Below are 15,000 nucleotides of genomic sequence, written 5' to 3' on the forward strand. Positions count from 1 at the left end.
GAGAGAGAGAGAGAGAGAGAGAGAGAGAGAGAGAGAGAGAGAGAGAGAGAGAGAGAGAGCTGGGGAATGGGGGAGGAAAGCGAGAGTATGGTGTTGTGCCAAGGATTGTTGCTGGTGCCAAGTTTCTCTCTCTCTCTCTCTCTCTCTCTCTCTCTCTCTCTCTCTCTCTCTCTCTCTCTCTCTCTCTCTCTCTCTCTCTCTCTCTCTCTCTCTCTCTCAGGATGAAGCGTTACTTCCCAACACTATAACAATGTATTAATAACAGTAGTTGCCAAATGCCTTACCTCAAGAATTTTTCCAAGGATACCACGAACGGCACAAAGTAAGATTAATAATAAATTTCTGGCATGAAGGAAGTTCACTCTTACAACACAAACGCAGATACATTTAGATTCTTCCAAGTATCCAGCGCGATTTACTAGTAAGGAGCATTATTAGAGCGCAGGCACACGTCAGTTTGGGGACAGAGTTGAAGAGAGGCAAGACTGAGGTGGTTTGGCCATGTGTACTGCGTAGAGGAGAGATGAGGAGTAAGACTAAGGTAGGTAACACCCCCATGTATTCCACGTAATAAGACCTTACTACACACACACACATGCACTACGGCCACGTCCAGTCAGTACTACAGAAGGGATGACGCTGAAGTAAAACACGAAGACCAGGACGAAGGAGAATGAAGGAGAATGAAGAACATGTGGGTGATGGCTGTAACAGAAAAGGGAGAGAAAAGAACGAGAATAGCAAGCAGGGCAACATAGCGATCTCCAATCCTTTGTAAATTCGCACTTCTTTCCGTAAATAAAGTGTTAAACTGTAGAAAGAAGGATGTTTTCATGAGAGGAAGACCAAGGTGAAGAAGGATGAAGGAACACAAGTGGGTGAAACCGTTAAACTGTAGAAAGAAGGATGTTTTCGTAAGAGAGGAAGACCAAGGTGAAGGAGGACGAAGGAGGACAAGTGGGTGATGCGTGTAGCAGAAAAGGAAGAGAGGAAGAGATGAAGAGCAAAGCGAAGGAGAATGAAGAAGGTGATGCGTATAGAAAAAGAGGAAGAGAAGCTGACCAAGGGAAAGGAGAATGAAAAACAAGAGGATGACTGAAAGAGAGGAAGGTGAGAAAACTTACAAGGCTGCAAGATAGCGACGGGTGATCCGCTGTGGCGACCCCTAACGGGAGAAACCCAAAGGAGTGGTTAGGGCATTGAACAGACACCCTCCCTCCCTCGGCCGCTGTGCACGTGTAGGTAAATTTGGTACAAAAATAAACGCCACCATCACCTCCTTCAAGTGGCTATTTGTCTGTCTGTTCGCTGCGGTATTAATACAATATCTTCTTTGAGATTAGATTTACGAGACTAGAATTTTTAGTACTTAAGGAATATATCTTTTAAATGTCTGAGTTTACGGTTTTAGATTTTCTTTCTGATAGTCTCTCTCTCTCTCTCTCTCTCTCTCTCTCTCTCTCTCTCTCTCTCTCTCTCTCTCTCTCTCTCTCTCTCTCTCTCAAGGTAAGACAAGTTAAAGAAGTATTTCTTCAAGTGAGATAATTGAGATAATGAGAGGGCTTAGAAGAAAGACGACCAAAGCAAGAACAGAGAGAGAGAGAGAGAGAGAGAGAGAGAGAGAGAGAGAGAGAGAGAGAGAGAGAGAGAGAGAGAGAGAGAGAGAGAGAGAGAGAGAGAGAGAGAGAGAGAGAGAGAGTGCCCGAGGAGAATGTGAAGGCAGAAGGAAAAAGAAAAGGATGGGAAAAGATTTAATTTAGCGTCTCCACAAAATCTGCTGCACTTTCGCTGTGGAGAAATCGCAATATGATATACCATTACCACCACCACCACCACCACTATAACCACTATCACCACCACTACCACCACCACCACGGCAAACACCACCAACAACAATAACAACAAAATCAAAGCCATCTTCCATCACAACCCTCACAACACCAATAACAACAACAGCAACAACACCACCACCACCACCACCACCTCCACAAACACGCGACCCTAATCGACAGCAAGACCCACATAATTATACGGTTGCTATAATTCATCCCTGCTTCAAATCACACACTCCTAAAAATAATGACCCACCCATCCACCCAGTCTCTCTTCCACCCTTCCACCCTTCCACCTACCCACCCACCCAGTCCAAGCATCAGGCCGCCAAAAGCACTTATTTCACGCCACCTGGCATGAACACATCTTCACCTATTACTAAAAGCTCCCCTAATGCCTCTTTTTTAATTCCCTTATCTAATTTCCTATCCTGCCGTGACCTTCAGCGACTAATTCCGGCATCCGCATCCTTAAATTGCTTTTCCGTCACCACTGTTATCAATAAAGACATCATCGTTACTATTTTTTCCCTTCCTTCATTTCCTTATCTGATTCTGCAGCTTGCCTTGTCCTGCTACTAATTATGGTATCAATATAACTTCAAAAAATCTTACTACTGCCATTACTTCCATCAACACCATCACCAGTTTTTTTTTTCTTTTTTCGTACCTTTTGTCAATCTCCTTCATCCTAACATTATGACCTCTTAGTAAGTCTCATGAATCCACTTTCACCACCACTATTTTCGTCACAGCCCTGTTGCATTTTCTAGTCATTTTTCTTATTTAATCTCCTTTGTCGTGATCTAAGACTAGAGATGGGATACAAAACCCTTAAAAGTCTTATACTGCTCAGAATTAATGTAACACCGCTAATATACTACTACAACAACTACTACCACTACCACTATTCCTATTTCCTCATTTTCCTATCACTCCTATAACTATTCCTTTCCTTTGTTTCTATATCTTATCGCTACTGTTACTAAAACTATTTTTTCCCCTTCATTTTCTTATTTAATCATTACTATATTTCCTACATCTATTTAATTTTTTTATTTTCCTACCTAATCACTCCTATTACTATCATTACCACTATTTATCACTCTATCTTATTCATTCAATACTAAAACTAATCTTATAACTACGATTCCTCTCTCTCTTCATTTCTTTATCTTGCTATTAACTCTGGCATCTATACTGGCAACAACATTCTGGAATCTATATTGACAACAAGAGAAATGTCCAGATTGTTGCTGCAGTCGTCGCCTTCACCACCACCACCATCACCACCTGACCTCTTTAGTAACATAATTGCCTACTGCCCACCAGGGACTATAACTGCCAGAAATAAAGGCTTATAGTAACACGCCACACCACCACCAACACCACTGCCACCCGCTGCTGCTGCCACCACCACCACCACCGCCATCGCCACCACCGCCACCACCCTAAACATAGCGGGCACCAGCGATCCACCTTGGCCGCCTAAGTTTCATTCATACAACGACTATTTCTGGCAACATTCCTGGCAGGAGTCACCACCCGCTACCGCCACCACCATCACAACCACTGCTGCTGCTATTATTCCCTGCACCACAGTCACCGCCATCATCACCACTACTCCTACTACTACTACTACTACTACTACTACTACTACTACTGTATTGTGTAAAAGAATACCCGCCTTAGATTAGTACTGATGATGATGATTAATAATAATAATAATAATAATAATAATAATAATAATAATAATAATAATAATAATAATAATGAAACCATGGTACCGAGATGATATCATTATTAAGCACACACACACACACACACACACACACACACACACACACACACACACACACACACACACACACACACACAGAGAGAGAGAGAGAGAGAGAGAGAGAGAGAGAGAGAGAGAGAGAGAGAGAGAGAGAGAGAGAGAGAGAGAGAGAGAGAGAGAGAGAGAGAGAGAGAGAGAGAGAGAGAGAGAGAGAGAGAGAGAGAGAGAGAAACAACAACACATCTTCAGTATTCTGCAACCGATAATCACATGAACTACAAAAGGTGTCAACACAAAAACACCTGAAGTCACACTAATCACTCCACCTCCGAGCCACTGACTGAATATATTCCTTTATTTACGATGAAGGGGACTTTGACCTAGGGGAACAAAAAGGCTTATCCATTAATTAATCTAGTGATGGTTTAAGAAGGATTTTGCATCATCAACGAAAAAAAAATGTATATAAAAACCAGTGACCTTTAGAAATAGTCCTTATGAGAGACTAAAGCACTGAGGACCAAGAGAGAAAGAATACAGACATAGAAAACGGAGTAAGCACAGCACAGTGGGTACATACCTGGTCGACACGGCTAATGGACAGGAGAACAAGGCTGCTACTGCTACACTAATCCTGCGGGAGAACACAAAGCAGGTGTTAATGTCAAGCAACACGAATAAGGCAAAAGTAACATACAGACTATTCATACAACCTATTAGTACACTCTTGCATACATACATACATACGAGAACACAAGGCAACAATTAATTACAAGGCAACATCAACACTGCATCATAAACACGAACAAGGCATCATTTACAACATACAACCCATTCATACATACATAAAATGGATGCATATACATACTGGGAAAGAAAGAACATTGGTAATATAATAATGAAAGATAGTAGTAGTAGTAGTAGTAGTAGTAGTAGTAGTAGTAGTAGTAGTAGTAGTAGTAGTAGTAGTAGTAGTAGTAGTAGTAGTAGTGGCGTTAAATTTATAATGGTAATGATATCTACGAGAGAGAGAGAGAGAGAGAGAGAGAGAGAGAGAGAGAGAGAGAGAGAGAGAGAGAGAGAGAGAGAGAGAGAGAGAGAGAGAGAGAGAGAGAGAGAGAGAGAGAGAGAGACGCTTGCATTTTCTCTTCTGACATTTTCCCAAACATTTCCAATATCTATCATATACTTTCCTCTTTATTTTAGATTGACATTCACCACCACCACCACCACCACCACCACCACCACGGCCAAAGCACAAAAACAACAACAACAACAACAACGACAACAACAACAACGACATAATATTGCCTACACGCGAAGCATTTTTTTCTTTTCTTTTTTTTTCAACACGAGCTGTGACATAAATTTCCTACTCGTTTTCTGCAGTTTTTTTTTCTTTCGTCTCCTTTCGAACAGAATGCACGTGTAACTTAAATATCTGCACCACCACCACCACCACCACCACCACCACGCAATGCACTCTTAAAATTCCGAACCTCAAAGCATTTTTTTCTTATGTCACTTCACCTGCTCTCGTAGTAATAAATATATATAAAAAAAAACACATGTGGAACTGCTTGGTGAGTGTCCCCCCTCCCCCCTCTCTCTCTCTCTCTCTCTCTCTCATGAATTCATCCAAATAAATGTTCCCCTAATATCAAACATTTGGTAGGTTAGCGTAGGTGAAGATGAGCAGTGAAGAGGAAGGAGGGAGGGAGAATGGGAGAGGGAGGGAGGGGAGGGAGGAAGGACTGAGGTATAACTAGCCGAGATGAAAAATGAAATATACTTAGCAGGTCATTGCTATAAAAAAGATTATGAGGTGAGTGACATTACGCAAGAAATAGGTTTGCGCTCTCTCTCTCTCTCTCTCTCTCTCTCTCTCTCTCTCTCTCTCTCTCTCTCTCTCTCTCTCTCTCTCTCTCTCTCTCTCTCTCTCTCTCTCTCTCCATTTCTTTTTCTATATCTCTTCCTCAACATACGTTCATTCAGTTTGTTTCTTCCTCCTCCTCCTCCTTCTCTTCCTCCTCCTCTTCTTCTCTTCTTCATCAATTTATATGCATTCAGACACGGCAGAAGAGCATAGGAAACTTCAATACAAAGAAATGAAATATAGACTTCATGCTCCTCCTCCTCCTCCTCCTCCTCCTCCTCCTCTTCCTCCCGCTGAGCAGGTTACTTCATCGTCTCACCTGTCATCTGGCCTCAGTGAGATTCTGAAACACCTGTCGCCCCTAATTAGCACACCATGACAGGTGCTGCCACACTTACCATGCCTGGGTGCTGCTGCTGCTGCTACCGCGGATATTTCAAACACACACACACACACACACACACACACACACACACACACACAGGAGTCACTGCCAGAATGTGTTCAGCCTACAAATTGATAAACATGTATATTCCTCTCCTTTTTTTTTTTTTCTTGCTCTCAGTTCCGTGACCGTGCTCAATTCTGTCACATTTCCTGGCTTAAGTACACTTTTACACACACACACACACACACACACACACACACACACACACACACCTCTCGTGCCTCCTCCACCACCTAGTGACATTTATCCCTTGTAGGTCAAGGTTTTGGGACTGTTTCTCACGACACACACACACACACACACACACACACACACACACACACACACACACACACACACACACACACACACACACACACACACACACACACACACACCTGCCTAAGTAATATTTCCACCTTTACCTCTTCATATTTACATTACTACCTGTCCTTGCCTTTACCTGTCTACTAATATACGTCTCCATTCCCACGACACACCTGTCTTGGTAATCAGATATACACTTTGCCTCCTGTGTATCTTTACCTGACTCTTCCTAATCACAAATATACATGTGACTCGTTTACCTGTTCTGCTCTTATGACAATTGTGTTATAAATAGTCAGTTTTTTTTTTTTTACATATATGTGCTTTTGATTAGTACAGGAGGGAGAGAGAGAGAGAGAGAGAGAGAGAGAGAGAGAGAGAGAGAGAGAGAGAGAGAGAGAGAGAGAGAGAGAGAGAGAGAGAGAGAGAGAGAGAGAGAGAGAGAGAGAGAGAGAGAGAGAGAGTGTGTGTGTGTGTGTGTGTGTGTGTGTGTGTGTGTGACTACGTGCTTGCTTTCTTGCTTGCTCAGCCTTCACGTGTTCGTGAATTCGAGCGCGCGCGCGTGTGTGTGTGTTTGTGTGTGTGTGTGTGACTGACAAGGCGTGCATGAGGAGAGGGCGGAATGCAAGCACGAGTACCTTGTATTTTCACGTGCCTCCACCTATGAGACAAACACGCAACCACCACCACCACCATCACCATTATCACCATCACCACTACCACCATTATCACCACCACCACCACCACCACCATTATCACCACCATGAATACCTAATCAATAAGAGGATAATTCGTGCACAACTCCTGTGGTGTTCTGCACGTATCTTATAAATACGTGCAATTATGCTCACGTACATATACAGGTTGGTATACATACATATATACATTCTTACATACATATATACATTCTTACATACATATATACATATTCAATGGACAAAAAATACATTGACAGGAAAGATTCTTCTCCCTTCTTATAAACACACGCACACATATACTCTCTCTCTCTCTCTCTCTCTCTCTCTCTCTCTCTCTCTCTCTCTCTCTCTCTCTCTCTCTCTCTCTCTGCCAGAGGGCTGTTTTAAGTACTTTTAAAGAGATATTTGTTACGTTGCATAAGGACACGTGACACACACACACACACACACACACACACACACACACACACACACACACACACACACACACACACACACAGCCGCCTCGGGAGTGTACACACCAGAGCAGCGTGCAGCGAGGGTCCCTGATGGTGGCTATACTTAGGTCCCACCACCGCCACCACCATCACCACCACCATCGCCACTACCACCACCACCACTACTGCCGCCGCGACCAGCCACTATCAAGACCGTACGACCATGCTGTTGTCGTTATCTTGAGACATTAACGATTATAACAACAACAACAACAACTACTACTACTACTACTACTACTACTACTACTACTACTGCTGCTGTTACTACTACTGCTGCTGTTCCCTGCTGCTGCTGTTGCTGCCACTGCTACGGCTGCTGTTGCTGCTGCTGCTGCTGCTGTTGTTGCTGCTAAGATTATTACTACTACATAATAGCACTATCTGTACTGCTGCTGCTATCACTATTACAACTACAACTGGTAAGAAGAAGAAGAAGAAGAAGAAGAAGAAGAAGAAGAAGAAGAAGAAGAAGAAGAAGAAGAAGAAGAAGAAGAAGATGATGATGAAAACGAAAACAAAGACGAAGAAGAAGAGAAAAAAATAGAAACACCACCACCACCACCACCACCACCACAACAACAACAACAACAACAACAACAACAACAACAACAAGACAATCACTACTATACATACATACAACAAAACACGAGACATAACTCACCACACACACACACACACACACACACACACACACACACACACACACACACACACACACACACACACACACAGTCAGCCACTTGACAGGAATCACATCCCCCGGCCTGTTATCAATATTTTCACAGATAACAACAATTAGTGCCCGAGCGAAGACAAACACATCCATTAACACACACACACACACACACACACACACACACACACACACACAGAGAGAGAAGGTGGATGACAAGCAGGTAAGCAAGTAGATGTCCCTCGTTGTGTATGGGTGATGGAAGTGACAGAAAGGAAGGATGGAAGGAAGGAAGAAAGAAAAAAAAAACGAAAGGGAGGGAATGGAGGAGGAAGGGAGGAAGGAAGGAAAGAGGGCGGGTAGGAGAGAGAATGGGAGGGAGGTAGGGAGGGCGGGGGGAAAGGAAGGAAGGAAGGAGAATGAAAGAGAAACTAATGTACGTTTAATTTAGAGAGAGAGAGAGAGAGAGAGAGAGAGAGAGAGAGAGAGAGAGAGAGAGAGAGAGAGAGAGAGAGAGAGAGAGAGAGAGAGAGACCACAGCATCTCTATAAAGCTGCAATGCACAATAATCACCACGTTTCCGCACCACGCCATCACCGCCCCTTCTCTCTCTCTCTCTCTCTCTCTCTCTCTCTCTCTCTCTCTCTCTCTCTCTCTCTCTCTCTCTCTCTCTCTCTCTCTCTCTCCCTCCCTCTCCGGCGCCTCCTTCACCCTCCCATGGCTATCATAACATCACCATACTCCCAAACACAAGAATATTGGAGAGTCAGAGTCAGTAACCACGAAATAAAGACCTATTTCGTGGATGCGTTATGGAGAGAGAGAGAGAGAGAGAGAGAGAGAGAGAGAGAGAGAGAGAGAGAGAGAGAGAGAGAGAGAGAGAGAGAGAGAGAGAGAGAGAGAGAGAGAGAGAGAGAGTTGTACGTAACTCTTATACGTATATAGTCACCGTATTTACGTCTAAATAGTGTTATGTTTCACTATACATGGTAAAAATAATGTTTTGGAAGATCTGTAAATGAAATGAAAAAAACCAAGACACTACTACTACTGCTGCTACTACTACTACTACTACTACTACTACTACTACTACTACTACTACTACTACCATAACTACTGTATTCACGGAAACACGCCTATTAAATGTACATTATAACAATGGAAACTAAGGATGGAAGAAGTATATATGTAAGGTAAACTTCCTAATTCCAGACTCCTTCAGATACCTTTAAGATTCCTAAGCGTACGATAAACTTGAATCATTACCCGTCTCTCTCTCTCTCTCTCTCTCTCTCTCTCTCTCTCTCTCTCTCTCTCTCTCTCTCTCTCTCTCTCTCTCTCTCTCTCTCTCTCTTCTTGTTTGTGTTTCTGTTACCTTTTGTTTGTACGTCTGTATGTCTCAATCAGTCAATCAGTCAGTCAGTCAGTCAGTCAGTCAGTTAGTCAGTCAGTAATCTTGTCAGGCTATCTGCGTGTCTACCTGCCTACCTGATCATCTCTCTCTCTCTCTCTCTCTCTCTCTCTCTCTCTCTCTCTCTCTCTCTCTCTCTCTCTCTCTCTCTCTCTCTCTCTCACATCAATAACGCTCCCCGAGATGAGAGGTGTCGGGTGGGACGGTGTACCATGACACTCGGCTGCCATTTCATTCACGGTGATTGGCCTGAGTGAGGGTGGGAGTAGCGGTGCGGACTGGCTCTCTCATTGCTCATCCCTGTCCCGTCTCGCCTCGTGGAAGTAGTGGGTGGCTGACGGGCTTAAAAATGTGAATGTAGGGACGGTATTTACTCACACTTTTTCTCTATTTCACACACACACACACACACACACTGTAACAAGGTGTGAGGAAGTCAGTGCTTTATAAGGAAACAAGGTAGGACATATGCAGGTAAAGATTCTATCACTTCACGCCTCAGTTAATAAAATGACATGCTTTATCTGTCATGGTGCGTTATCATTTCCTTTGACTTTAAGAGAACGACAGGGCGTGAGATTGAGTGACACAAAAAAATGCAGCGTGTTTTCCGCATTCTCCTTACTGTTTTTCTAAGGAATTCTTCTTCATTTTAAGACTGCCACTACGCCTTCTATTGGTGCTGCTGTCAACTACAAAGTGCAGATTAGAGAAGTTTCTGTGTTTCCGTCAGCCAAGGTAATAATATCAACATCATTTGCTTCATTATTTAATCTCTTATTCTATCTCTTTACCCAGTCGCTAGTTAGCATTAATTCCCAGGCAGCTATGCAAGGATCTAAAAGCTTGTTCCTTTTTAGTTATCTTTTGGTCATCGTATGTAACCACCACCACTAACAACAACAACAACAACAACAACAACAACAACAACAGCGATATCTAAGTGACACTAAAGAACACAGTCATATCCCTGCTAGTGCTATACAGTAACAGGAAACGTGGCATACATCCCCCTTAGACTGAAATGTGGCAACCCTTCCCAGCAGACTTTACCGGTACCTAACATGCATTTACCACAGACTTAAGGGGAGTATGAGAAACAGGTGAGTAAGAATAAGGCAAACAATATCTATATACTTGAGAGAAACGTAGCGAATAATTTCCTTAAGCATCAGTGAAGGCTGGCACATTATAATCTGTAGACTGGAGTGAAATGAGGCAAACTCCCACCGTAGATTTACATCACTGAGAAACCAAGGAGGCTTTCAAAATTTATGGATCGGCACAGAAGTCTTATCATCAGTTCCTTGATCCGAAGCCCACCTTTTCTAAGTACTTCATTGAAATTCGTTAATGACTTTTGAGGTATCTTGCCCACAAACCGACAGGCAGACAGACAGACAGAGACAGACAGAATGATGGACAGACTCTTTCCAAGTGAAATTAAAGGATAGTAGTCGTCGTAGTAGTAGTAGTAGTAGTAGTAGTGGTGATGGTGGTGACAGTAGTAGTAGTAGTAGTAGTAGTAGTAGTAGTAGTAGTAGTAGTAGTAGTAGTAGTAGTAGTAGTAGTAGTAGTAGTAGTAGTAGTAGTAGTTCTTGTTGTTGTCATAGCAGAAGCAATAGTAGTAATAGTAACAACAACAACGACAAAAACAACAAAACCACACACACACACACACACACACACACACACATCCCTGAGCACCTCAATCCCACGCACCCTGACAGCTATACCCTTCGCTTACCAAGTACCAATAACATTCACTTAAGCACTGCACCTATCAAGCGACTTTACTTCGCAGAGACCTCACACACGCTCGTCTTTGTGTGGCCCATCTCGGCACCCAGCTAGTGATCCTGCCTTGACCTACATGAAAGACAGAGAAGGAGGAGGCGCCAAGGGAGTATAATAGTGATGTGAGGTTAGTGAAAAGGGTGAAAATTAGAGACATATTGAAGCAGAGGTTGAAGAAATAGTATTGAGGATAGGGAGAAGCGCGAGGCAAGAGAGAGATAGAAGTGTAGGAATCTGTGCGGCAGCGGTAAGGAAGGGTAAGGCTTGGGGTAGTGGTGGGTGAGGGGTGGAGGCTGTAAAGAGAGAGAGGAAAGTGGCCCAGTAAGCCATCTGGCACCCAACACCGCCACCTTGTCACTGTTAACACCACCTGCTGCTGCTCCACGATTTCATACCAGATTGAGAAATTCCGTACCACTGTCCACCTAATAATCTATACCTTGCTACAGCGACAGTTACAACCCCGCTGCCTGTTACCTGATTGTGCTGTAGACGCGTGAAGTAATAACTAATTAGCACCACCTACCTGGACAACCCTTCACCATCACCCTCGACCATTACCGCTACCATTACTACCACTTCATCACTGTCACCTCCAACTACCGCCACCACCACCACCAGCCATGTTACTCAACGCAGCACGCGACAGAGCCCTCGCCACCACCCGGTAAACTGAGAGGGCGTACCAAGAGACCATAAAGAAGAGAGGAACTTGGATATGTCCTATTATTCACCGAACTGACAACAGATGGGCGGGTATATTGCCGGAATGGACACTTGGTGATGAGAAGAAGAAGACGCAGAACACGACATAGCAGATGGAGATGGGACAACAAAAATTCCTCGTCACATGCTACTGCCTTGTGGAGATTTATGAAGGTAATGGTGATGATATTTTTACTTCCACCCAAGGACAAGACATCTTAGCCCAAAAGTTCATATTCTCAGTTTATAACGGCACATCTCCATTGTTCTTTTAAACGAGTCTAATGAACGTTATTTTGGGTTTTCAGGGGTGTTTCTACGATGGCAGTGATAGCTTAATAAGGATTCCGCATCATGAATTGGAAAAACACTCATAAGAACCCGAATTATAATCTGGGTAGCATTTGAAAGTAGTCGATGTGAGATAAGAAAGTGTTTATGAATACGGATTAAAGACATACTACATTCAAAACACATATAAAGGCAACAACTATAGATATATTAACCATCTGAATTCTAATTAACAAATGTATGACAATTGTTACTTCATTTTGGTACCCCTAGATTTTACTGAGCGAAAAATTAAAGCACAGGCACAGAAAGATATGAACAAGTAGATTATTCAGAAGCAAGTTTCGAAACTAAACCCAAAACCAGACAATTTCATTACACCACAATAAGTCATAATAGTCAAATAATTAATGAAACTTAGCTAACAATTAAAAGTAGCCATAAGAGTAAAAATATATACACAGCAAAAACCATACAACCATATATATATTTATTATTCAGTACTATTTATTACGAGTGAAACCCATAAATTATAACGCAGTCCATGTATTTCCTATGGGGAGTCATTCACGAGAGTACCCTGCATGACGCCACAGCGACACCCTCTTGGGACGCAGAGGCCGCAATGAGCAGACCTTGGCCCCTATTTTGGAACGCTCTGGGTTCTCATTAGGACGGTAAACAGAGGCCACATAGATAATTAACCTACTTCTCATAGGCTTTTTTTTTTTTTCATTTTGTAGTTGATGGCGCAGTTTTAGTTAAAAATTCACTAGACTTATGAAAGAAAAAAACTCATACATTATTTTCAAGTGCCACAGAGAACATCAATCTGCCTTTCATGGGTGTCTTCTGCATTTCACGTTACAGAACCCTTGCTGAAAACTATCACTCAACTCATTAAAAAAAAAGCATCCTTGAAACCTCTAACATCTTCCCTACTCTACAGCCGATTAAAAATAGTCGAGGTAAGACGCTGAAACATCTAAGAATCGCGGACGGCTTTCAAATGTCAAAGAAATTATTAACCTGGTTTCTGTGGGTGTTGAGGATGTGGAATTCTTATTAAACTATCACTTAATTCATAAAAAAAAAAAATACCTTTAAAACCTCTAATTACTTCCTTTACAGCCTGTTGAAAGAAGAGACCCCGAAACATTTAGAAAACAGCGCCTATGACAATTTTCAAAACTCGCGGGGAAGCTCAATCAGGTTCTTGAATGATGATTTTTTGCCACTGGTGGAGCACGACCCTTGAAACCCCTTGAAAATCGCAAGAACTTCCATCAGAGCCCCAAAATTAGCTGAAGTAAGACCCTTAAACTAAGAATCCCATTTTTTTCTTTGGGTCTGGGTGAAGTGCAAAACTACGTGATGGAAACAGACAAAGGAAAGCATTTTTTTTTTTTTTATCCAGGAGCAAATTGGCAGCGGCTTCTAATGATAATATCCACAACCTCCACTCGGCACAAACCACCCAACAGCCCCTCACCGCCAAAAGACGAACCAACTTGCCCCGTTACACGCTCCCCAAACACCACAATCCATCAGCCTCAGCCAATTACTCTTCGCTCCCCAAGGTTACCCAAGTCCCTGTGACCGCCACACCACCAGCTCTTTCACTGTTATGGTCGCCCTTTGCTAGCATTCAGAGCACTGTGAAAAATTGTTTTCATGAAAGGAGAGAGAGAGAGAGAGAGAGAGAGAGAGAGAGAGAGAGAGAGAGAGAGAGAGAGAGAGAGAGAGAGAGAGAGAGAGAGAGAGAGAGAGAGAGAGAGAGAGAGAGAGAGAGAGAGAGAGAGAGAGAGAACCAACAAAATAAAATATATCAATACAATAAATTATTTGTTTACGCGTTTCGTGGAAATACAAGATTCCTGGCAGGTAATGTTATAGTTTCATTTCCAGCAAGCATGATAATGAACACAGGAAGGATAGTGATGATAAAACGAGTAAAAAAGACGACAATGACGACGCCAGCAGCAACAACAACACCAACAACAACAGCAGCAACAGCGGCAGCAGCAATAACATCAGCACCAGCAGCAGCAGCAACATACACAACAACACAGAAAAGCAAAAAGGAAAAGAGCATGAAAAAAAAAAAATAAAGCAGGAACTGAAGCAAGGACGAGGACAAGGAAAAGGACACGAAAACGAAAACAATAACTACAAAAACAAATTAAGAGTGAAAAAAAAAACTCTCTCTCCCTCCCTTCTTCCACATTCAAGTTTAACAAGGTAACAACGTAAATGAGACAGGACACAATAAAGTTCAAAACAACCCAAAAGCGACCACCAGGTTCTGTCATTCGGGTGAAGGGTTCACCTGTCTGCTCTCTGTCTCTTCAAACAAAAATTCCAGAGATAGAAGGAGGTTAGGTTAGGTTAAACTTGGTTAGGTTTGATTAGGTTGGGCTATATTAAGTTTGGTAAGGTTTGGTAAGGTAAGGTAAGGTACGGTAAGATTAGATTAGAGATGAGGTGAGGTGAGGTGAGGTGAGGTGAGGTGAGGTGAGGTAAGGTTAGGTTAAGTTTAGTTAGGTTAGGTGAGGTTAGGTAAGGTTAGGTAAGGTCAGGTCAGGTCAGGTAAGGTAAGGTAAGGTAAGGTAAGGTAAGGTAAGGTAAGGTAGGTTAGGCCAGATAAGGCTGGGTTGAAATGTGTTGAGTTTGGATGGGAAGAAAG

The 15,000-nt window shown here is 42.8% G+C and overlaps 1 protein-coding gene across 12 annotated transcripts in view; it reads right to left on the reverse strand.

Annotated features, from left to right (window-relative positions):
- The window catches only part of LOC135108286 (cAMP-regulated phosphoprotein 21-like), a 143,562-nt gene that overhangs the window by 122,613 nt on the left and 5,949 nt on the right, over positions 1–15,000 (reverse strand). For 10 of the 12 annotated variants that reach the window (XM_064019077.1, XM_064019079.1, XM_064019076.1 and 7 more), the window contains exon 2: positions 4,193–4,246. The exons of the other annotated variants lie outside the window; for them this stretch is intronic. The gene's annotated coding sequence lies outside the window, so the exon portion shown is untranslated. The remainder of the gene's footprint in view (positions 1–4,192; positions 4,247–15,000) is intronic. 12 annotated transcript variants of the gene reach the window in all.

This window comes from Scylla paramamosain, chromosome 17 (assembly GCF_035594125.1).
Source record: "Scylla paramamosain isolate STU-SP2022 chromosome 17, ASM3559412v1, whole genome shotgun sequence".
In the NCBI taxonomy this organism is placed as follows: Eukaryota; Metazoa; Arthropoda; class Malacostraca; order Decapoda; family Portunidae; genus Scylla; species Scylla paramamosain.